Raw genomic sequence first — 23,730 nt, 5'->3', positions numbered from 1 at the left:
CTAGATATCAGGAGGCGCTACTTCATGGTCAGGGCAGCTAGGATCTGGAACCAACTTCCAAGAGAAGTGGTGCTGGCTCCTACCCTGGGGGTCTTTAAGAGGAGGCTAGATGTATACCTTGCTGGGGTCATTTGACCCAAGTACTCTTTCCTGCCATGGCAGGGGGTTGGACTAGATGATCTACTCAGGTCCCTTCTGACACTAGAAACTATGAAACTATGAAAGTATGGGGTGGATGGAGCATCCCACAGAAGCACGGGGGGGGGTCGCCAGTACTCATGCTCAGCAGTGGACCCAGAAGTGGACCAGAGGTACTTCTGGTCCACTTCCAGGTTCATTGTCAAGCATACGGGAGGACCCCCCCCCATGCTCCTGTGGGACACTCCGTCTGCCTCACCATTGCAGCATTCACAAGCTATGTCTGGTACCTCAAGGTATGTAGAAAAAACATTTAAAGCCATGTCTATGGCCAAATCATTGATTCTCTGAATCGGCATCGAATCTTGAGATTCGGATTTGGCCGAATCAAATCGGGACAGTGATCCAAATCAACGGATCAAATCACTGTCCCTGATTCAGCCTGAACTCAAATCCAAATCAAATATGGCCTATTTTGCACACCCTTAGTCTTTAGTTCATTCAATAGTTTCAAGCTATCAGAAAGCTCTATTCCCCACATATCAGAGCTCAGTATCAACCAGTTGTGGAGTATAAGTGAATCTAAGCAGCTATGTGAAGATACGTATTCTTCAGAACGCTTACCTTTGTCCACCAAGATAACTTTCACATTGTTCAACTTTAAGTTCAACCTGCTGTTCTTCAACTCTTCCAGCCACTAGTTGCACTGGTATGGTTGTTTATAGTGAAGCACCATGTCATCTGAATATTACTTATACTGGAGTTCATATTTTCCAACTGGTTAACCAACTGGCTACTTTAGATGTTGAATTAGGAACCAGTAGATCCTTGTAGGATTCTTCAAGGCAGGGGTCAAGCAATGAATGTGCAGTTTCCCATCACTGTTTGTTGAGTGCATCCCACTAGGAAGGAACAAACCATTTTAGCATATTACCCTGGAACCCTGTGACCTCTTTCACTTGAGACTGAAGTATCTTGTACTGCTGAATGCTGCAGAAAGGTCCAAGGGTCTGCCTAAATTAACAGTGGAAGGGCATCCATCAGTCCTATTCAGGTAATTTCAGTTCTGTCTTTACCTAAATCCAGATTGTGCCAGATGCAGGATATTAGCTTCAATTACATGATACAAAGTCCATGTCCTTTTCTGCAAAGCTGAATTTGAGTTTTTTTGAATGATTATTGTAATAGAATAATATAACCTTGTATGCTTGGCAACCTTGTTGTGGAATAGTCACACTTAATGCTTATTTTTTATTAGGATAATTTTTCTTATCTACATTTGTTAAACAATTGTCCTGCTCCTGACGTCTACCTGAAGTAATTGGTTTGGAGTTTCTACGTTTGGGTTTGACTTGTTTCCAATTCTGCTTTATAATGCCCCTTATCTTCTTTACATTTGATTGTCTTTTGTTTTAAATAGACTGTTGGTTAGAAACAAGCAAATTGTTTGTGTATTACACAGTGGAAGGCTAACAAGCTTAAGAAAATGTACTTTGGCTTTTGGTTAATTAAGTAATGCTTTTCTTGTCCCATGTAAACATGGGTAATGTTTTCAAAAGAAAAAAAATAAAATAAGATGTATAATGCAGACAAAAGAATGAAATGCTAATATGCTAAACATTATGCTGCCTCACATTATATTTGACAGTAAAAAGAAGACAATTAACTTGCTTCCCACCCTGTTCTAGTTACGGAGTAATTCTCCTAGCACAGTATCTAAGTAAGATAGATGCCGGTCCCTTTTCAAGCTCTACTACAAGGTAAGGGCTGGTGGAGTCAAGGCAGGAGCAAAAGCTATCATGGTATTTCTCAGCAGCTGCACTACAAATATTACTGTCAGGTATTATTTTGGTCCCCACGCTAATCCAGAACTTGGGGAGAGACAGATGGAAAATGGAAAGCTTTTGCACTAAAGTATTCATGAAATGTGTGGCCCTTCCCTACTACTCCCCATCAATGGTTGAAAATTTCAATAAGTCTAAGAACGAAAAGACAAAAAATAACTTAAAGCCACTTTGCTGCCTCTTTCTTCAGGGTTTTAAAACAATGTGGCACATCTCACAAATAGTATCTAAATATGAAATGGTTGTGTAAAAGATGAAAATAATAAACCTCTGCTAATTTTATTATGAAGTTTACCCCATACCTAGTTCACGTATCTATTCAAAAATGTATTAAAAGCAAATAAATATTTGTCCAACGTATACAGAAAATAACCAAGAGATTCAAAAGGGATTAGTTATTTTGGGTGCCTCATTGTTGACCACCCAAAGAGTTCTGAGTTTTCAGAAAATATTTGCACTCTGAAAATCGGGGGTCTTTAATGTCTCATAAACAAAATATCTAAAAATTTGGCACCCAAATTTCTGGGCGACTTAAAAACAGGGCCCTGGTTTTCATTGCAAAATTGTATCAGACCTCTAAAGCTCTCCATTTGGGCTTTAGTGACAGTAATAAATATGACTCTTATTATTCGCTTAGCATATATAAACATATAGAAATTAGATTTCTAGATCAGACCATTTTCCCACTTAATCTGGCATTTTCCTTTTATCAACAGTACAGGTATAATACCCCATAATGGATGAATGGCATATTTCTTGGGAAAACTTTTAATGAATCCTAGATGCTTACAGGTCTCATCGTACACTGAATGGAAGCACTCCATTGATTTTAATAGGTCTTAGATCAGGCTGCATTTCTAAAATTCAAACAGCTTTATCCGTGTGTATAGATACACTCTGTAGGAAGCAGTGTTTTGTGGCAGGAGCTGAGCTGAAAAAGAGGTTGAAGGTTGCACCACCTCTGTCCCATATAACGGCAGAGTTAACACCATCAGATGTAAACGTACGTCAGATTCTAGCATAGATCCTGGAAGGAATATACCTATTTAGCTTTATCTCCAAGAACAATAATGAGTACATTTCCCTACTGCTCACCCAGTATGGTTCAGCTGTAATTGGTTTTTTCTGTGTCTATTCAGTCTTTCACTTTTCAGCTGACAACAAGTAGAAAGGTACCAACTTGAAACCAATTACAGGGGTGTTTATAATACAGTAGGTACTAACACAGAATTAAGAGACAACATCAAACTTGTTTTATATATGGTTCCAATCAGTTGTATTTGCTACCATCGGAACACAGTTAACAAGTAAAAATGTCTTCATTATATTTCCATTTTCTATGTATTGGTGGTATCGCTTTCTATTTAATTGATATGTATGTGTGATATATATCTATGCACTGTGTCTGTCTGTGTGTGTGTGTGGCCTTTATTTGTACCTGAGCTTGCAGGAGTGTTTGAACTGTTATAGAAAATGAATCCTCCCCTTATTATGCCATATTAACCTGGAAAATTGCTGCATCTGTTTTAAACATATTCATAGTCTGACTCCTTAAAACTTTACATTTTATTAAACACACAACTCTTTCCCTATCCCCAAAACTGTAATAAACATTACCTCTATAAAAATCTGTCCCTGTTTCTCTTGCTGGGAATATGAATATTCGAAGCAGTATTTGAGAACAAATCTGTGAAAATAAACTAAAAAGAGCAGTTGACAACTGATCAAAATATTTATTTTACAATAACAACTTCCTAAAGATCTTCTTGAGGCAGTATCATTTTTTTCCTATTTCAAAGACTTTTTAAAAATAAGTATAAATGCATTATTATGTATAGTGATGTCAACTTGATATAAATCTTTTAAGACAGCTATAGATTTTGGGGGGGTTTCTAAGGCTTGTCTGGAAAACACACTTGTCAACAGGGCAAAGCTTATTTAGTGCCTTACCAGTCCTGACAACTTGTCTGTCCTAGGAAGAACATAAAGAGTGACTTGAACAATGCAAATCACTGACTGTCATGTGAAGTATAACCATTTTTGTGTTCCTTCCCAGTCCACATGCATCTCAGAAAGATGTAGAAGATAGGGCAGTTGCTGGAGAAAGCCTACCATATTCAACTAGATTATCAGTGTGCAGTGAATATGGCCACACATCCCACTCACAACTTACAAATAAAAGATTTATTTCATGACTCTCCTCAGTAAACCTCTGAAATGTTAACTTTTTGCATAAACATACGAAAGATCTCAGAACAACCTATAGTATAAATAGTATAGTGCAAACCAGCCCCAAACTGTTCACATGAACATCTGTAAATCCTGGACATTAACTAGTTCTATAGTAGTTTTAGAACTCCTAGGTAAATGAAGCACATTTCTCGTAATGGTTTCCTGAAACATAAATACAATAACTGTGTAATTTAAGTTACTTTAATGTTGTACATTATGTAGCCTATTGTACATTTCATCCCAACTCACAGATAGTTACCAATTAATACAAAGGTGAGGAACATGCAATTAAAAAGCTAAACTTCACAGCTAAACTTCAAAATACACCTGTAAATAATTAGAAGCAAATAAAGCTGGGAAGGGTGCTAATTTTCTTCCTGCGTATTAATTAAATTTGGAAGTTTCTCCATCAGTGCAATGTAATTCCAATGCCTTAGCCATTACCTCAATGGCTTTCCATATACATATCAGCTATGGACAAAATTCCTCATCTTTGTTATTCTTCAAAGAGCATCAAGGATGAATTGCACCCAATGCTGATAAACTTGGGTCTATGCTAAAAATACTTTCAAAATAAATGTAGAAAACCAGCCATTTAGAACAAAGGGGACAATATAATGTGCTGTGTCAATATTTAAGAGCTGCTTTGTTAATTGTTCATACAGAAGGCTAAAAAATAAAATCCACATATTTACAGTGATGACTTCAGAAAAGGCTCTATTAGTAGTCATTTGAAATCAATGGAAAGGCTCTGAATCACAATGTAAATTATTTACCCTACCTACATATTCCATACATACAAGCAAGGAGGGAATAGGGTAGAAACAGTCTGTAGCTGGTAATATTACTTGCACTTTTTCTAAAAGTGTGGGAAAATGCATTTTAAGAACATATGCAAAAATACAGCCCTGTACTGGGTTTGTAACATTGAGAGGCTTAGTACTGTATTATTTTAAACCTCTTACCTGTCAATACAGGTGTATCAAATATTTATTCATGCAAAATGTAACATAGGAACCACCTAAGCTGAACTACAATTAAACAAAAGGCAAACTGCTCCTGTAGTTTCTGTAATCAATCAAAGAACACTTCAGCTTTGATTTGATAAGTCCCATTGTTTTAGCACCCTTAAACAGTAAATAGTTCAATGAGAAGGAGCGTTACCAAATAATTTAGTCAGAGCCCCAAGAGAGCATGCAATTAGATTATGGAATGTAAGGAACAAGAGATGAAACTTAAATGTGACCTTTTCAAATTCTCCAAGTAAAGGAATTGAAAAGTAATACTTGTAAGATGAATTAAGACCATTTGCTTTCAGCAGCTACTGCAACTTCTGTACTCTGTACCATCACAGAATCATGTGAAAGGCAAACTTAGAACATTAAAACAATGATCAATTAATTTTTGAACATAAACAAATAAAGTGTTTACATTTTGAGATCCAATTTTTCTATCACATCCTTTTTTATATTATTGACTCCTTACTTCACTGGATTTTTCTTTTTTTTTATAGCTTTTATGGGGGGTTTTCGCCTGGTATGTAAACAATAGCTCCCCCACCCCCAAACCAAGTCACCTTACATAGATTGCATAGACATTACATGGATGTATCTATAACATTTAATATTGTTTTATGCTTATTACGACACTTTAGAGGGCTGAGCTCTCTCTTCAGACATTTTTATATCGTGCTTAGCACAATGGGACCTTGATTTCAGTTGTACCCTTTGGATATTTTTATAATGCAAATAATAAGTAGGGCTAATGCAATTCTACACAAATTAATAAAGAATTATTTCCTCTCAGTAGGTTTTTAAACAGTCCTAAAGAATTTTACAGCAGGCATATAATGGAAATCATGATAATTACAATGTATTATGATAGTGCATGGAGAATCTTTGGAAATCAAAGTCCCATTGCCCTAAACAATATATACAAAGGTCTGTGCCCCCAAAATTACTTATAAAGAGTTCTATCCTAATTGTGTACACCTGCATGTAAGATTATCTACCCCGCTGAATAAAGCATCTGAAAATGAGTGTGTTACAAATGTATATATTCCTCTCACTGACTTGTGACTAATGGAGTAGGCTGTCATCTTTCAGGGAGAGATGGCTCTAAAATAAAATGTAGTTTGAGGTGGTACGTGGGCTCAGAGGCAGCCATAGGGGTGGGAAAAGCAGGCGACTACCCAGGGTGCCACACATACTTTACCCTGTCCTGCTCTGCTCTGCCCCAGGTGACCCCCAACCCCGCATCTCCAGCCACTGCTCAGGTGAAGCCAGGGCCAGCAGTGCAAGTGGCTACAGGACCATATTCACCCATGATAGGGCCAGGGAGATGCCCACAGTACTGGGGAGCAAGCCAGAGACAACACCACCTGTTCAGGCAGCCGCGCTCCCCCCACCCCTTCCTCACATTGGTCCTGTTTTGTACCGGACTGTTCTGTTTTTAAACTCTTTGTCCCCTATCCATTTCTAAATGAAGAACAGACTGCAAAAAGCCTTGTTTTTCAGTTCACTGGTGGAAATACATGTCAATCAGTTGTCCTCATGATTCTATTGGCTGTGCCTAGAGGTAGGGCAGTGTACAGCCAGCAGGAGCAGGGTTTCAAGGCAGCTAGGAGGTGAGGAAGGTACCCTTCTTGTAGTGGCCTCTCCCCTTGCTGCTGATTGGCCAATGGGCCTGGTGACCCCCACCCACCCCTTGCTGCTGTTTGGCCAAGGAGGAAGTGGCCCCACCTCTCACTGCTGATTGGCCGAGAGGCCTTCTGGTTCACCACCCCCTCACCAAAGTGATGTCCTGTATTCTAGGGATCTATCAGCAGTCACCCTACACCCACCCCACCTGGCTGGGCCTGGCCATGCAGCTGTGCTGGGGGTGCTACAATCACTTCTGGCTTCAGCAGCAGCTCCACATGGGTGCTTGGGCTGAAGTTGGCCAGGCTGATAGATGCCATGTAGCTGCAGTGTGACAGCCAAGGAGGAGAATACCTGCCTGGGATCCATGCTCCCCCCACCCTTTCACCCCCTCCCTCCACCTCCCCAACCTGCCTCTGAGCAGCAGTGCTGACATGGGAGGGTGCTGGGCACACAGGAAGGTTGCTGCCACAGGGGGGAGGGCACAAAATACAAGTTTACTCAGGGCACCATTTTCCCTAAGGCCAGGTCATGGGCTCAGTGTTGGCCCATGAGTATCAGTTGCTTCCTCTTTCTCCTATTCTTATTTTGTCCCTTTGATAGTTATTCAGTTTTTATTATTTCTAAAACCTTTTCCTACAACTTAAAATCAAGTTTTAATTCTTTTATCAGTAACTGTCCCTTTATTACTTCTACTTTGTTTCTCCTTTCACATGCCTGCTACATGAGGATGAGGATGAATCAAGTGATTTGTAAATCTTCATCATGGATTGAAAGAAATGTATATTTAGAAAGAATAACCCCTCTCCCACAGTGAGATCATGTGTCATGATGATTGGTCAAACCACTCAGTCTTCCTCAGTCAACCACTTTGGCAAGCACCAACTGATGCTATCTGTTCTGAGATTATTTCCTCTCCCTAGTAATTTTGGCTTAAGGGGAGGAAAGTTGAAGCAATGGTATAGTGGGTGAGTAAGATATTAAGAGACTAGGATGAATGAAAATATAGATTGGCAGAGTGAGAAATGAGAACTCCAGCTGTTGGAACAGAATATGACATTTAAAATGTTCACTCTAGTTCTTATTTGCAAACCTACTTAAACCTACTGGTTCTGAAATTTCAGAGATTTCATAGACATTAGGGGCTGGAAGAGACTTCCAGAGATCATCAAGTCCAGCCCCCCTCCCCCCCCCCACCACCATAGGCAGGAAGTCAACTGGGATCAAATGATCCCAGCAAGAAAAACATCCAGATGTTTTTTGAAAGAGTCCAGAGTAGGTGCTTGCATCACCTCTGGGGGGAGTCTGTTCCAGACCCAGATCACTTGCACTGTAAAGAACTTTTTTATTATGTCTAGTCTAAACTGGCCTTCCTGGAGTTTATGGCCATTGGACCTTGTTATCCCTTGGGGATCTCTGATGAACAGCTGTTCTCCCAGGTCCTGATGTACCCCTCTTAAATAATTGTAGGCTGCTACAGTGTCCTTCTCTTTTCCAGACCAAAGAGTCCCAAATCCCTCAGCCTCTCCTCAGGATCATACGAGTGACTCTCCTCTGGACTCTCTCAAGCTTTTCCAATTGTGGGGCCCAAAACTGGATGCAGTACTCCAGCTGGGGTCTCACCAAGGCTGAGTAAAGTGGCAGGACAACATCTCTGGTTTTGCTTGAGATACATTGGTAGATAAATGCCAGAGTTTGGTTTGGTTTGGTTTGTTTTGCCAACCACAGCATCACATTGGTTGCTCATATTTATCTTGTGGTCAATAAGACGCTCAAGTCTCATTCAGTCATGGTGCTAGCAAGCGTAGCACTGCTGAGGCTGTAAATATGTTGAAGGCTCTTCCTACTAAGGTGCAGTACCTTACACTTATCTACATTGAAGGCCATCAGGTTTTGATCAGCCCACCTTGAAAGTGTGTCCAAGTCAGCCTGTATCACCAGCCTATCCTGCAGTGTGACTGCCCTTCCCCATAATTTCATGTCATCCACAAACTTTGCCAGTTTGCACCTGACTCCTGAATCCAGATTGTTAATGATGATGTTAAAGAGTACCGGCCCAAGTACTGAGCCCTGAGGGACTCCACTGGTCACCCTGTGCCACGTTGATTTGCTCCTATCAATTAGTACTCTTTGGGTCTGACCCCATAGCCAGTTACCTAGTCATCAGACCATAAGATGATGAAAGTCACAGTTCCCTAGCTTAACCATGAGGACATCATGGGGAACTAGGTCAAAGGCTTTCTTGAAATCTAGATATATGACATCCATGTCATCTCCCTTGTTCAGGGCACGTGTTACCTGGTCATAGAAGGAGATGAGGTTAGTCAGGCAAGACCTGCCAATCACATGTTGGCTGGCATTCAGACACTTGCCTTCCATTAGTCTGGTGCTGACAGTTCCCTTGACAATTTTCTCCAGGATTTTTCCAGGGATGGACGTCAGACTGGTTGGTTTATAATTCCCCAGGTCTTCCCTCCTCCCTTTCTTGAAGATAGGGACCATATTGGCTCTTTTCCATTCTTCTAGGACCTTGTCTGAGCGTCATGAATTTTCAAATATCTGTGCCAAAGGGGATGGAAGGATGTCTGCCAGCTCCTTCAAGACTCTTGGGTGCATTCCGTCTCTGCCTGCAGACTTGTGAATGTCCATTTTCTCAAGGTGTTCCCTCACCTGATCCACATCAATTTTGGGCCTGTCACTCACTCCCAGGATGGTTTCTGCCCTTTCTGACAGTGTGATCCCCTTGGGAGGGTGAAAACCCAATGTGAAAAAGGCATTTAGGAGATTGGCCCTTTCTTGAGCATCGGATGCCAGTTGAAATTTGGCAAAAATTAGTTCCTCTCTCACTGATGATGAATGACATCATAATTGCAAATTAAAACACTAAAAGAAAGAATACAGTTTGAAAGAGAGAGCCTAAATTTAGAGTACTATGAGGTTCTGCAGTATCTTTGAACAGCAGCTGGCTTCTGGCTAATTAGAAACTTGTAGACACTCAGATTACAGAGATAAACTAGTCTTCAGTTTAGCTGAACATTTTACCGAAAAAGGACAGCAATACAGACTATTTTCAGAGACAAAACTATTCAGTACAGAAGTTACCATAACTGTTGTCTTGTGGTCCAGTAACATATTGGAGCTAAATCTATCCATCAATTTCATAGATTTCATAGACATTAGGGCTGGAAGGGACCTCAGAAGATCATCGAGTCCAGCCCCCCACCCAAAGGGCAGGAAGTCAGCTGGGGTCATAGGATCCCAGCAAGATAAGCATCCAATTTACTCTTGAAGGTGTTCAATGTAGGTGCTTGAACCACCTCCGATGGCAGGCTGTCCTACTGTCCAAAGTGTCCTACTGTCCAAAGAGACATACTGTCTTGAAAATCTGCACTCATACAATACAAGATAAACATGAAGACTGTGCACAATCTGCAAATATATGGTAAACATTTTCAATGAAATTTCTCTGATTAGGATTGGCTAACAAGCAAGAATTCTGTTTCATGAAAATATTAAACTTCCAGTTTTTTTTTGTTTTAAAAGCATGAAGGAAACCCATTGCAGAACAGAGGATCGTTAAAGAACTGCTGTATGACAGAATAACCAGAACTAAATTCCTACTTTACCTGTCTGGATATTAGACCCTCCCTTTCCTACATTCCAAATGAGTATCCTGACCATTGGACCCTTCATGAACTCAGTCTCTTGCTCTGTCTTTTCTCCTTTCTCTCCCTTCAAAATGATTCATTGAAAATTTCCTGAATGTGTTCATCTTTTGGGAGCATCCTAGAAAATACAATTAGTGGCAAGGGCACTTCTGTTAGTAGTAAGTGACAGTCCAACCTCAATCAACCATTAGTAGGTGAAGAACTCCTGTCAAAAGTTTGGAAAATACAGGATTCTGTTATAAGAAGGCTTTAATGATCAAGCATGTAGAAAAATAGTATCTTACTGAATAAATAAAATGCTCAAGTCAGAATCTAGAGCACTGGTTATGATAAAACTATTTGATACCCAAATAGCCCTGTGATAATTTTTTTTTTAATTCAGTTAATATTCAGAAGCTCATTGATTAACTGACAAGTGCTCTAGTCCCCAGACAATTGTCCTTAAGTTCTGCAACCAACCAGAAAGTCTGAAAAAGAGACCACTACTGCTATAAATGTCCATAACATCCATGTGGAATGAATAGACAGTAGTAAATGGCTTACTGATTTGACTAGTACACATCAAAGACAAGTAAAATCAACTCAACAGAATAACACTTAATGGCTGATCTCCTTAGATACATACCCTGCTTGTTCTTCTGCCTAGCCCAGCATGGCTTACAATGATATTCTTTTGAGTTAAATAACCCTAGTCACAGTCCTGCAGTTAAAGCAGACAGTCTAAAGTGAATAGCAGTAGTTAACCTTTCAATCTGACAGCTGATAACAGGAGTGGATGCCAGCAAAATGAAAAGAAGAAATTACAATGGAGGAGAAATGCAATATGCAAAATATGCTGAATTACACCAGTCAGTAAAGCTAACAAAACAAAGAAACAGCCCCAGTCAAAGTAAACTGTGGCATACAATAGCCATTAAACAGATGAAACCTCTCAACTGAAGTCTGACAGCAAGCTGGTTGAATGCAGAAGTAATTCAGGGGGGGAAAAATCAGCAGCCAGACCTTGCTGACATGTCTCAATCAATAGGAACAGAGCAGATCTTTAAAGATCCTAAAGGGAAACCCAAACCACCAGAACGGTCATATCTTTAATAAGCACTCAGTTGCACACCAGCAGCACTACTGGAGTGTAGCAGAGGAGAAAAAGAGAAGAAAAAAAAATTACTCTGAAGTTTTCTTGTAATTGTCACCAGTGGAGATTGCAGTCTCATGAAACTGATCACAAGAGAAAATGTACTGACACTGGTTCAGGCTTGATGAGCTATCACTTCAGAACTACACCATTCAAAAGCAAATCCGTGGCCAGATTTCTGAGTTTCCTGAAATGCATTCAAGCTGAGGACTAGTGGTAGAGGTGATAGCTTGTATTAGACTAACTAGATTTTTGCAAAAAAATGTCTTTAATTGCAAGCTTTTGGGCACAAGCACCCTTTTTCAGGCATAGGAGAAAAAATTGTAAAAGTTCTCCTGGGTAGAAATGAAAGTTCATATTTCATAGGAGTGTTGAAGGCGTGGTAAAATCCCCTGTTTGAAACATTTCATGTTATATGCAGAGTAAGCTCAGAGAAAAGTTGGAATAATCTGTTTACCTGGAAGTAGTCTGGTGGTAAGCAGGATGTAGTTATATTTCCTTCTGGGTATGGTGTTTCATATTTCACAGCGGAGTAAACAGATGGAATGCTCTTCTGGGTAGGCATTTCTTATGTGGTAAGGTGCCTCTGAGCTCCATGATGAGGCTCTGTGAGGATGCAAATTACCTTGAGCAGGATCTCAGGTTTCAGGTGGTCAAACTCGCTTCCTTCTTGTAAAATTATGAAGATTTCATTTTAAAAATCAGCTAAATTTCTATATTTTCCGTGTCAGGTAAAAAAATAAATTTTGCAAAAATCTAGTTGATCTAATAAAAGATATCACCTCTACCACAAGTCCTGATTGCTTTTGCCTCTAGATCTATACTGCTGCAACCTGGATACCTTCAAGCTGATGAAGCATTTATATACATATTCACCTGCCCATACATACACGTCAAAATGCTGAACTACTAAATGATTAAGTGTCAATATAACATTACCCCTAAACAAATTGTTTTATGATAGGCCTTCTATAGCTTATTCAGATAATGGAGGCACATTCACCCCAGACAAATATGGACTGATATAAAGCAGAATCTCTGGATGCAGTACTCTAAAATACACCTACTATAATAGATAGTGGGTGTATATTATATTATACTTACTAAGTATATCCATGCTGATAAAGTGTGTTAAAAAGAGAGAATATATTTTCAGCCATGGAACATTCTCAGATTAGGAAGTCTAATGGTAAAGATGTGTGCTCTATTGTCCTTTCTCATGTCCATGTCCTCTTTGAATTAATGAGTGGACCCGTTGTCCAGATTTAAAACAGAGCCCTATGGTAGTTTGAACTCATGTCTAGATGGAACTTCAAAAAATTCTGCTCAGACATTAGGTGTTCAGTTCATCTGACAAAGTAGTTTGTCTGCATCTGACAAAATAGTTTCTTGATTACAAAAGCTCATGTGTCTCTGAACCAGTTAGTCTGTAATGTGCCACCCTCCCTTACCTTCTTCCTCTTTACTTAAATGAGACTATAAAAAGCCAAATGATCTAAACTCCCTCAGACTACATCATGAATTTGAAATCCAAATCTGATTTTCTGTTTCAAGCACATCTCTGATTATGTAATTAGGTGACAAAATACTCTTCATCTTGTTTATTACTGTGTAAATAAGACACTGGAGCTTGCTTATCCAACAGTAGTACACAGGGGAAAGTTGACCAGTGTATGTCTATTGATCCCACGCTGGATTGGAAGCATTTCATTGGATTTCTCTCATAGCTAATTTAAGCCAGGGAACATAACATATAGGTAAAATTTCCACTGGAGGAGCTGACTAGAGAAAAAAACTCAATGCATTGTCTTTGTGTGTGTATAGCTGTTTGCTGCACCAGGTCTACATTCACACATCTCACTTTAAGCCATGTGAGTGTACGCTTGGAGCAGTGAGTACAGTCATTCAATAGTACTGGGAAATATGTGGGGATATTCGTGTAAGTAAATTGGTATAGGGGGCAGGATCGGGGGCCTAGGTGAGTCCGGGGGTGTTGGCAAGATCAGCGGGGCTGGCAGGTCTATGGGGGAGGGTTTGTGCGTTTTGGGAGTAGGGGGATGGTGGGCTAAAAGTAGACCAGTCAGAGTCAGGAGGGGGCAGGGATAGTGTAACCCGAGGGCTGGGTGTAACCCCAGAGCTGGGTGTAACCCCAGGGCTATGGTGTGAACACATACAGGCAAACTAACTTAGATCAGATGTACCTTTTGGGAGGCAATTTAAGCCCTATGGATGCCTGTGTACAGGTTCCTCCATGTTTACCTTTTGGGAATATCCTAGCAAATAGTTACTGGAAAGGGTGGTTCTAGAAGTAGTAATTGACAATCCATACTCAATCAAGCATTGCCATTTTTGGGGCAGTTTAAGCTCTCTGGATACCTGTATGATTGCACATTTAGACTGACTTAATATTGGTTAGGTGGATCTAAATATAAAGCCTGTACATATTCTTAGTTATTCTCCAACATGCTCTGATTTATGGGCAGAAACTGGGGAAGTCAATACCTTACACTGCCGTGCCACCTCCTTCTGTACTCTGGGCTAAGTACAGATAAATAAAAAGCCTTAGGCTGAATCTATTCAATCTCTGCAGGTTAGTCTAGGCTGAGTAGATTGAACCAATAAGCAAGTGAACAGACATTCACTTTTGATTCCAGAAATGCAACCACATGTGTGCTGTGGCCCAGGCCAGAAGCCAGTGGGCACTAGAGCATGCCTTCCTGCTCAGTTGGAGCAGGCAATTTGAGGTAAGGCAAGCCTGCCTAGTGCCTACCCTGCAGGGGAGGGGGCAGGGGACTTGCAGAGTGGTGCAAACCATCCTAGGATGCTGGGAGATAATGAGTTAACTTGAATCTGGAGCTGATTAGGAACAGATGTCCAATAAACCAATTTAACCTAAATCAGTTAAGTCTGATACTACTTCCATCCAGTTTTATCTTGAACAAGTTTCATCCATTTTGAACTTGGTTTATGTGCTCTGAATTTCTGTTGTGTTACAGATTTGAACCCGTTTCCCATCTTTTATATTGCTTTATGTGTAATTTCTGACCCTAGCCTGCATGCCTGTATGATTGGACATTTAGACTGACCTATTCTTAGTTAGGTGGATCTAAAGATTTACTGGCAGGATTGGGGAAGTGAATAACTTCCAGTGCTGTGCCACCTCCTTTTGTACTCCTGTGGGTTTTCTGCCTGAACTCTCAGCTTGAATGAAATCCTCATTTTAAAATATTTGGGTTTTTAATATTGAACTGTTAGTTTAAATGTATTATTTTTTACAGCCAGGTGAAGCATGGCTGAGGATGACGGGAATGACCACAGGCAAGATCCCAAGTCAGATCTTTCACTGTTTGTAAATGTGACCAACTTTCTCTTTGTTACCAGTTCTTTTGATTTACTTGATCATACTGGTGTTTTCCTTGAAGTCTGAGATAGTTGAATCCTACAATTTTGTAAGAACCTCAGCTTGTTTTTGTTACCAGAAAAAGAAAAGGCAGAAAAGAATTATTATAACCCTGATTGATTCTAGTTGTAAAGAAAAGCTTGAAAACGTGACCTGTACCCTAAGGCCCAGAAATCAGGAAAAAACAAAAGGAAAGAAGAGAAAAGAAAATTAAAAATATTAATTTTAAAATCACATTATTAAGCCAGTCTCATGTTGGCAAAACTGCTGTATCAAATGTATTATTATTTATTATTTGGATTATCTTTGTGTCTTAGAGCCAGTTATGCATTAGGGGCCCATTATTCCATGCATTTAAAAAACATGAAATAAAAGACAGTCCATGCTCCAAAAAGCTTACAGCCTAATCAGCAGGCCTTCACCAATTTACAGATCCTGAGGATCTGACCTAAAACTGTATTTAACCTGCTACAAAGGAAAACTTATCTGGTTCAGAATTGTTAAAATGCACTGGCTTGGCTAAAAGAGAGAGAGAACAGTTACAGAACGTATGTTATTCATTTTGAAGATCAATTTGCATTTTAGGACTCTTCTTTTTTCCTTTGTTTGTCTTTCAGAAATTTAAATATTGCATTCATTGTGGGGAGATATATATATAAACCAATTAAAATAGAAAATAGATTTTCAGGTTTGGTTTGCTACCTCTAAGCTCTGCCCTGTAGTATGATTCAGTAATGATGATTTGCACTTTGGAGTTTAATTAACAAAAAAGTTTTTTATTGATGTTCCCCCAACTGAATGTGAATGTTTAGCAGAAGCCTGTTGTGTATGCAGAGGAGAATTGCATAACACTAATAATTCAACATAAACTAATAAAGAGTAAGAATAAGGCAAATTAATTTTTTGAGAACGAGCAGAGAAATGACTAAGTGAAAAGCTGGGGGGAGTTTTGTACTGTGTTTTAGCTCAAGGTGGGGATAGTGGTAGCTGGTAGTAATAACCGTTCTATCCATATTCACGAGAGTTATTAGAAAATTCTCTCTCCTAATCAACTTTCCTATGGTCCATGTCAGCAATTGACTCTCCAGGTCCCCTAGGTTTTCCTTTAAAACCTTTTCTGCCTGTTGTGTGTGTGTCCATTTCTTCTAATTAATTATTTCTTGTAAGTCTTTTTTCCACCCCTTCCCTTCTCATAGGGCTTGTTTCCTAACTCTAAACCATTATATTTGAATGAGTGTTCTCCTGTACATACTCTGTTCTCCGTCTCTTGCCTCCTCAAGACCCCATATCCCAGCATATCACTTCCTGTTAGTCCAAACCAACCTTGCCAGAACTGGGAAATTAAATGATGAACTAAAAGGCAATAAACTTAATACTAGTAAAAGGAAATATACTGAAGCCTTTATTAACAGTCACCTCCCTTGGCCAATTGTTGTCTTAGGGAACTATTATAAAGTAAACCCAAGGTTTCTAGTATCATTTTAGATTCACATTAAGGAAGATGCAAAGACAAGCATGTGCTCCAAAGTGTCACTGAAGTCATTGGGCATTTGTACATGACACAGGGGTTTAATTCTCCCTAAATAGAAGCAGTGGTTTTTCAAAAGGACATCTTCAATTTGGGGCAAAGTAAACCCACATGTTGTGTACAGCTGTGTCCACCTAAACCTTACCTGCCTTTTCAGCAGCGGGGAGGGGAGAGCAAGCTGCTGGCAAGCAGAGTGGTCCCTGAGCTGAAGGTGGGGGGGAGGGCTGGTGCTTCTGTCTGCGGCAGCAGTACCTCACTCCCACAGGTGGCACCCACCTGCAGGCACCAGGATCGGGCAGTCCCGGGGGCACCACAGCCACAGAGCAAAGCACCGGGCCACCGCACAGCTCCAGGAGAAAGGGGATGGGGGGAAGATCAGGCTCACTACTTTTTTTTTCCTTCTGTTTCACCTGCCTTCCCAGGCTGCTGCTGGGCTGCCTGCATGATCTGCCTGCACAGCCCCTGAGCCACACAGAGCCCTATGCTTCCCTCCGCAGCCGTAGAGTAGGAAACTAAAACTCCTCGGAGGTGTTTTACTTTGCAGCGCCTCAAAGTAATTTGCTACATCCCAAAGTCATTTAAGGTGCAATATGCTGCCGAATGTGCAAATGGCAATACCAGTGAAGTGGTACAAAAGGCCTTTAACCTGCTTTAAACCCACTTTAAAGTGTCATCTACAAATGCCCATTGAAACTACTGACATGCTGAAGTGAATGATTAACCTAAACATCTTGCTAAACCATAGACTTAGTAGGGACTTTCAGATTTACTGACATGATTTAGGACCACAATTCCTAAGTCTCTGAGGCATTTTTGAAAATCCCTACGTGTGCCTTTAACGTTAGTTAAAAGAATTACTGCTTTTTCAGCTGCTCTTTTGAGTGTGTAGGGCAAGGTAAAGCAAGCTTGTAATACAGTGACTTTTCAAAATTTAGGATTATGAAGACATTTGTTATATCTGGATAACTGTGACAATAACATTTTCAGCTTTGCAAACTAAAATGAAGATATGATAATTTAGTCTCATGATTCAGAATTAAACTTATTGCCTTGAAGGTTCAAGAAGGAATGTTGACTGCCTTTGCAGAATTGTCTAATTATATTTTTGTTTCTGTTTCATTTCCAGTATTTTGACAAAGATGAATTAGATTATTTAACAATCTAATCTAGGACAACAAATATTTGTTTTTCTGCATGGGAGAAGATGTACTTCTTTGTGCTTACTAAGGTTGTGTACGCACATTTAAATCATTCAGGAGAACTCTCCCAGGTTTGTTTCCCTGAGAAGAAAACTTACCTGTACAAAAGTTCAGACAGAGAAGCAAAGAGCTGCAGTGCTGACCCTGGGCTTCCAGGGATGCCTAGTGCACATATCTCAAAGAGTTTTACCAGCTTTTTTTATTGCCTGGCAACAGTGACATAAGCAAAGGTACAGTACTGATTGGCTCGCTGCCTCAGGGAACCAGGCCCCTAAGGAACTCTGGCTCAGATCCCCCCTCCCTCTCCCTCCAGGGAGGCTTTGACAGAGGAGATACCAAGTTTATCTCCTCTCTTGTTGGGAGCTTTGCTTCCCAGAACAAAGTGCTGCAGTCCTAGGAGGAGTCTGCTGGGTCATGGAAGGGAGCACGGAGTTGCCACATTAGGAAAAGAGGAGGCAGGTCTGTGCCAGCGCTGTGCACAAAGCTCGCCACCCTGAACTCTAACACCCTGTTCCAGCCTAGCTGCAGCTGGGCAGGGACCTGCACTTTCCAACACCTCAGTGTTGGAGTCAGGGCGGGAGTTACCTTGGTATAGGGGGGCAGGTTGACTAGTTCTGGTCTGTCCTAAGTGGACCCCCAGCCACTGAAAAAGGCAGGAGCAGAACACACCCTCTAAGTACTTCAATGCTAGACTTCTCCAGCCCAAAGCATTCAAGTGGGGGCATGTCCTGCTTGGCCAGGACTGACATACACTCTCCCTGGCCCTGTGGGAGCGGGAGGGGGAAGGTAAGTGAGAAGGAGCAAAGTAAATTGGGATTCTGGAGGATGGCCCTGCCTGTACAGATATTTGGTCTTCTGAGAGAGATTTTTCCAGAAGCCACTTTATTCAGGTTGCTCCCATGTTGTTTTTCTTTCTGAGTGGCAATTTTTAGTCTGAGAGAAAAATTATGGACTTCTGTACACTCATGAGACAGCAGGGGCTCTCCCTGGGGAAACTGAACATCTGTCCACAGCTTGTTTTAAACCAGTTGGAACATTTAACAGTCATGCAAGTCAGCTACCCCACCAGTAACATTTATATCCATGTACACATTACCTTTGAGCAATGTGTTCCACTTTGAACTTTATTTTAATATTGTAACTGTTCATTTACCAATCCCTATAAGTAAATTATTTTGTCTCAATTGTCATGCCACCCTTTACTTACTTGTTCATGTCATCTCCAGAATGTAATTTAAAATAGTTATTCTTTTTGGCTTTTTTTGGCTTTGGCACTCTTTACACAAAAGTCCTAACATTTTCTGCTTGTGGCAGATTCCATCCATTTAAAGCACACTGGGGCTGCATCCAGACAAGCACAGCCATTTGGTGTCCCGTGGACAAGTAGCAGCAGTGCACCTTGCACCACAGCTACTTGTCCCTGGGGAATGTCCATGCCATGTGCACTTTGGCGTGTGGCAAGTTACACCTGGGGGCCGTAGGGGAGGCTGGGGCCAGCACTGTGTTGGCCCCAGCAGTCTTACTTGCAGATGTTTGGGGTTTGTGTGGCTAGGTACATGGATGGGGGGTTTGTGGGCGTGGTTTGGGGATGTGAGGTTTGTGGGTAGGAGTGTGGGGTTCTGGGTGGGGGGTGGAATTTGTGGGGGAGAGGATTTCTTGGTAAGGGTTTGTCCCCCATCCACCCCCAGCATGACACACTGCACTCCTCCCCCCCCGCAATAGCAGCAGTGGCCATTGGGGCACTCATAGCCCACTACTTGCAGAGGGCTACTGCAAGGGCTACTGCTGCAAGTACTGTGGTGCAGCATGGCCCCAACCACCTGGGATCCAGTTCTGCCTGTGCCACATGGCATGTGCCCAGCCTGACTCAGGGGTACGCACCTTCAGGCAGGACTGGACCGCTCTTGCTGTCACCCAGGACCTCTGACATCACACTCGAGCTGTGTGCCCTCAGGTTGGGTTCTGTCTCCAAGTGCCTCCCATGCCATTGGGCCAGACTGGCTCCACGGAGGCCTGGCCTGAGTGCACGCAGCTCTTGTATGTGGTGGCAAGGGCCCTGGGTGACAGTAAGAATGTCTTGATCCTGCCCAAAGGAAGATGCCCCTGGCCTGGGCCAGGCTAGGCTGGGCTTGTGCAATGTGGAATAGGCAACACTAAGTCCTAGGCAGCCGGGGCTGTACCACACCATGGTGGGGCTCTGCCAGTATCGGGCCCTGAGTGCCCTGATGGCCACTGCTACTGCTGCTGCAGGGCAAGGGGGGACCCGCCCCTCCTGAGAAGGCTCCCTCCACTCCCATAGTCTCCTCCCACCCACCCACAGTCCCCTCACACACACAATCCTCCCCACCCCCACGTCTCTACTTACCGAGGACAGAGCCTGGGTCTGAGACACTGCTGCAGCCTTGCCCCACTCGTATTTTCCACAGCATACTGAGGCAATGTGCTGGAGCAGCAGGGGAAGAAGGTAGGCATACAAATGCTCTGGCTGGGTGCCACAGCATCTCCCTGGAGGTCTCAGCCTATGGTTGCTTCAGGGCACACTCCAGAAGCATGCCCAGCAGTGCTTTTTTTCAGCCCATTTTTTGATACTGGCATTTACTGGTATCCAAACTAGAGTCCACGCTGCAAATATACAGCTCAGGGAACATTTTTTTCATTCCCAGTGTGCCTCTTGTGGCATCTCAAGCTGCTTTGAGATGCTGCAAGAGGCATGTGCTCACTCATCTGGATGTGCTCTGGGAGTGTGTACAAGAAGGAGTCTAACAAGAATTATACAGGTGTGTTTAAACTTTTTATGTACTTACATGAAATACAGAGTTGACAAAATAACTTTAAGGTGGATATGTAACTGGTTGGATCATCATACTCAGTGAGTAGTCCTCAATGGCTCAATGTCTAGGTGGGAGGACGTCTCAGGTAGGGTTCTCTAGTGGGCTGTCCTGGGTCTAGTATTGTTCAACATTTTCATTAATGATTTGGATGATGGGACCAAATGTACACTTAGAAACATTTGAAAATGACACCAAGTTGAGTGAAATTCCAGACACTCCCAAGGGCAGGGCTAGAATCTAAAATAACATAAATAGACTGGAGAAGTGGTTTACAATCAACCAGATGAGAGTCAACAACAATAAAAGTCCTGATCTTGGAATGAAATAATTGCATGTAGAAAGACAGACTGGGGATTGACTGGCTTGATTGCAATACTGCAAAGAAGGACCTGGAGGCTATGATGAGCTATAAGCTGAATATAAGCCATCAATGTGCTCTTGTAGAAAAAGCAAACAGCATCCTGGCTTGTTTAAACAGGACTGCCACTTGCAAATCAGAGGAAGTGATTCTTCTGCTCTATTCAGCACTGGTGAGGACTCATTTGGAGTATTGTGTCTCATTTTGGGCTCCACACTTCAAGAAAGATGTGGAAAGAGTCCAGTGCAGGGCAATAAAACTGACTGGGGGCCTGAGATGCAAGACAGAGGTGGACAGCCTGAAAGAACTAGGGTTATTTAGCCTGGAGAAGACTGAAAGGGGATTTGATAACAATCTTCAAATACATGAAGGGTGATTATAGAGAGGATGGAGATGGGCTTTTCTCTGTGGCTGTAGGGGATAGGACTAGGATCAACAGCCTCAAGCTTCAGCAGGGGAAATTTAGACAAAATTAGGATAAACTTTCTGACTATGTGGGTGGACAGGCATTGGAACAGGCTACCTAAAGAATTTGCTGATTCTCTATGCTTGAAACTTTCAAAAGCAGATTAGATACACACTTTGCTGGAATGGTTTAGTCAGGGATAATCCTGCATTGAGCAGGGGCCTGGGCTAGACAACCTTATGAGGTCCCTTCCAGCCCTACTCTCCTATGATCCTATGACTTACTAATGAGGAATGAAAATAATAAGGAATGCAAGTCATAGAACTATGTAAAATTAGGGTTAGAAGGGACCTCAGGAGGTCATCTTGTCCAACCTCCTACTCAAAGCAGGGCCATCCCCAACTATACCATCCCAGGCAAGGCTTCGTCTTAAAAAGCTCCGAGGATGGAAATTCCACAACCTCTCTGGGTAACCTTTTCCAGTGTTTTACTACCCTCCTAGTGAGCTTCCCTTGTTGCAACTTGAAGTAAATCCTTAGATTAGATTTACAATTCTTTCTTTGGCACATCAAGTAAAGCTAGCTTTGAAAAAGCATAAAGCAATGAATGAGCAATGCTCATTTTCTCCCAAATCTGTGGAAAAGTTTCATTAGATGGATTTGACCCTGAAGTAGCAAATGAAAAGAGAATTGGTCTACCTGAACATCTCCCTCAAAATAGACATGGAGTTTTGAATGAACTAGATTTGACCTTCCTAGGCAGAGACTAGAAGAAACTGCTTATCCTACAAGAGATAAAAGGGCCTAAAGAGACAGATCCTCTACATAATAGTATAGACATAGGCTGGTATCCCCAAATCCATGCAGAACTTGAAGAATCCATGGGTTTAACAGACACCTTTCTCTGGTAATTCCCCTCTCTCTACTTTTTACTCTACACAGAAAAGAGCATTGTATTACTCTTGTAATATTCTGACTCAGCAGGGGGGGAGTTTATTTACAAGAGCTGTTTTTCCATCTTCTAGTTTTATGGAACCTGGGCAGCTATTGATGGCATGTTGAAAAAAAATCAAATTTATCCAGGCAGTTCTATTTGTACACTAATAGCGCAAAAGCGGGGCTAGTAGTAACAGTGAAATGCCCTGCTAGATTCAGGAACTACAAATAATAATGGGTTTATTCTTATGTGTTAAAGGAAAATATTTTAACTGTTAGCCAAATTGTTTAAATACCAGCACAGCTGGGAAATATTTCATCCTTAAAAGTTTATATGGCAGCATTATGCACAAGGAATGAATGTTAATGTATTCCTATTTTAGTTTCTTGAATGGTGGATTATTCAAATCTAAGATCAACTGCAAAAAATGCTTCATTGTGGTCTATTGCTAAAATTTACTAAATGACATTATTTATGTGGATGGAAGATGCACATTCTTGCTTTGGGGATGGTTGATCACAATTTATTGTTAAGTGTATTAAAATACTTTGCCTAGTGAGTGAGTCAGGGGATACAATGGGTGTAGATCATATTTGTCAGAGTGAATTTCATTTTTTAAATACACATGAACTGGAACAAACAAATCTTCCAGTGATATTTGCCTTGTTGTTCTTTCTGACTAAGTAAATCTGTTAATAACTTGCATTTGACTCTGCTGATTTAACAGTGATGGAAGAATAGAGATCAGAGAAAAAAACCAGGCCTGAAAAATTCAAATCTGAATTTAGGTCCAGATTTTCATTTTCTTATTTCCAATATCCTACAACATTTATGTCTAACCTCAGGTCTTAGAACTTCATCTTGGAACTCTGTAAAGGTGTAAGTCCTTAGATCAGATTTACAAACATATTTTCATAGATTCATATATTCATAGATGTTAGGGTCAAAAGGGACCTCAATAGATCATTGAGTCTGACCCCCTGCATAGACAGGAAAGAGTGCTGAGTTCAGATGACCCCAACCAGATGCCCATCCAACCTCCTTTTGAAGACCCCCAGGGTAGGGGAGAGCACCACCTCCCTTGGGAGCCCATTCCAGACCTTGGCCACTCTAACTGTGAAGAAGTTCCTCCTAATGCCTAGTCTAGATCTGCTCTCTGCTAGCTTATGGTCATTATTTCTTGTGACCCCCAGGGGTGCCTTGGTGAGTAGAGCCTCACCAATTCCCTTCTGTGCCCCCATGATGAATTTATAGGCAGCCACAAGGTCGCCTCTCAACCTTCTCTTGCAGAGGCTGAAGAGGTCCAGGTGCCTTAGTCTCTCCTCATGGGGCTTGGCCTGCAAGCCCTTAACCATACAAGTGGCTGTTCTCTGGACCCTCTCCAGGTTATACACATCCCTCTTGAAGTGCGGCACCCAA

Source organism: Gavialis gangeticus, unplaced genomic scaffold, assembly GCF_001723915.1.
Source record: "Gavialis gangeticus isolate Ggan-Ray unplaced genomic scaffold, GavGan_comp1, whole genome shotgun sequence".
Lineage (NCBI taxonomy): Eukaryota > Metazoa > Chordata > Crocodylia > Gavialidae > Gavialis > Gavialis gangeticus.
This window is presented reverse-complemented; position numbering follows the sequence as displayed.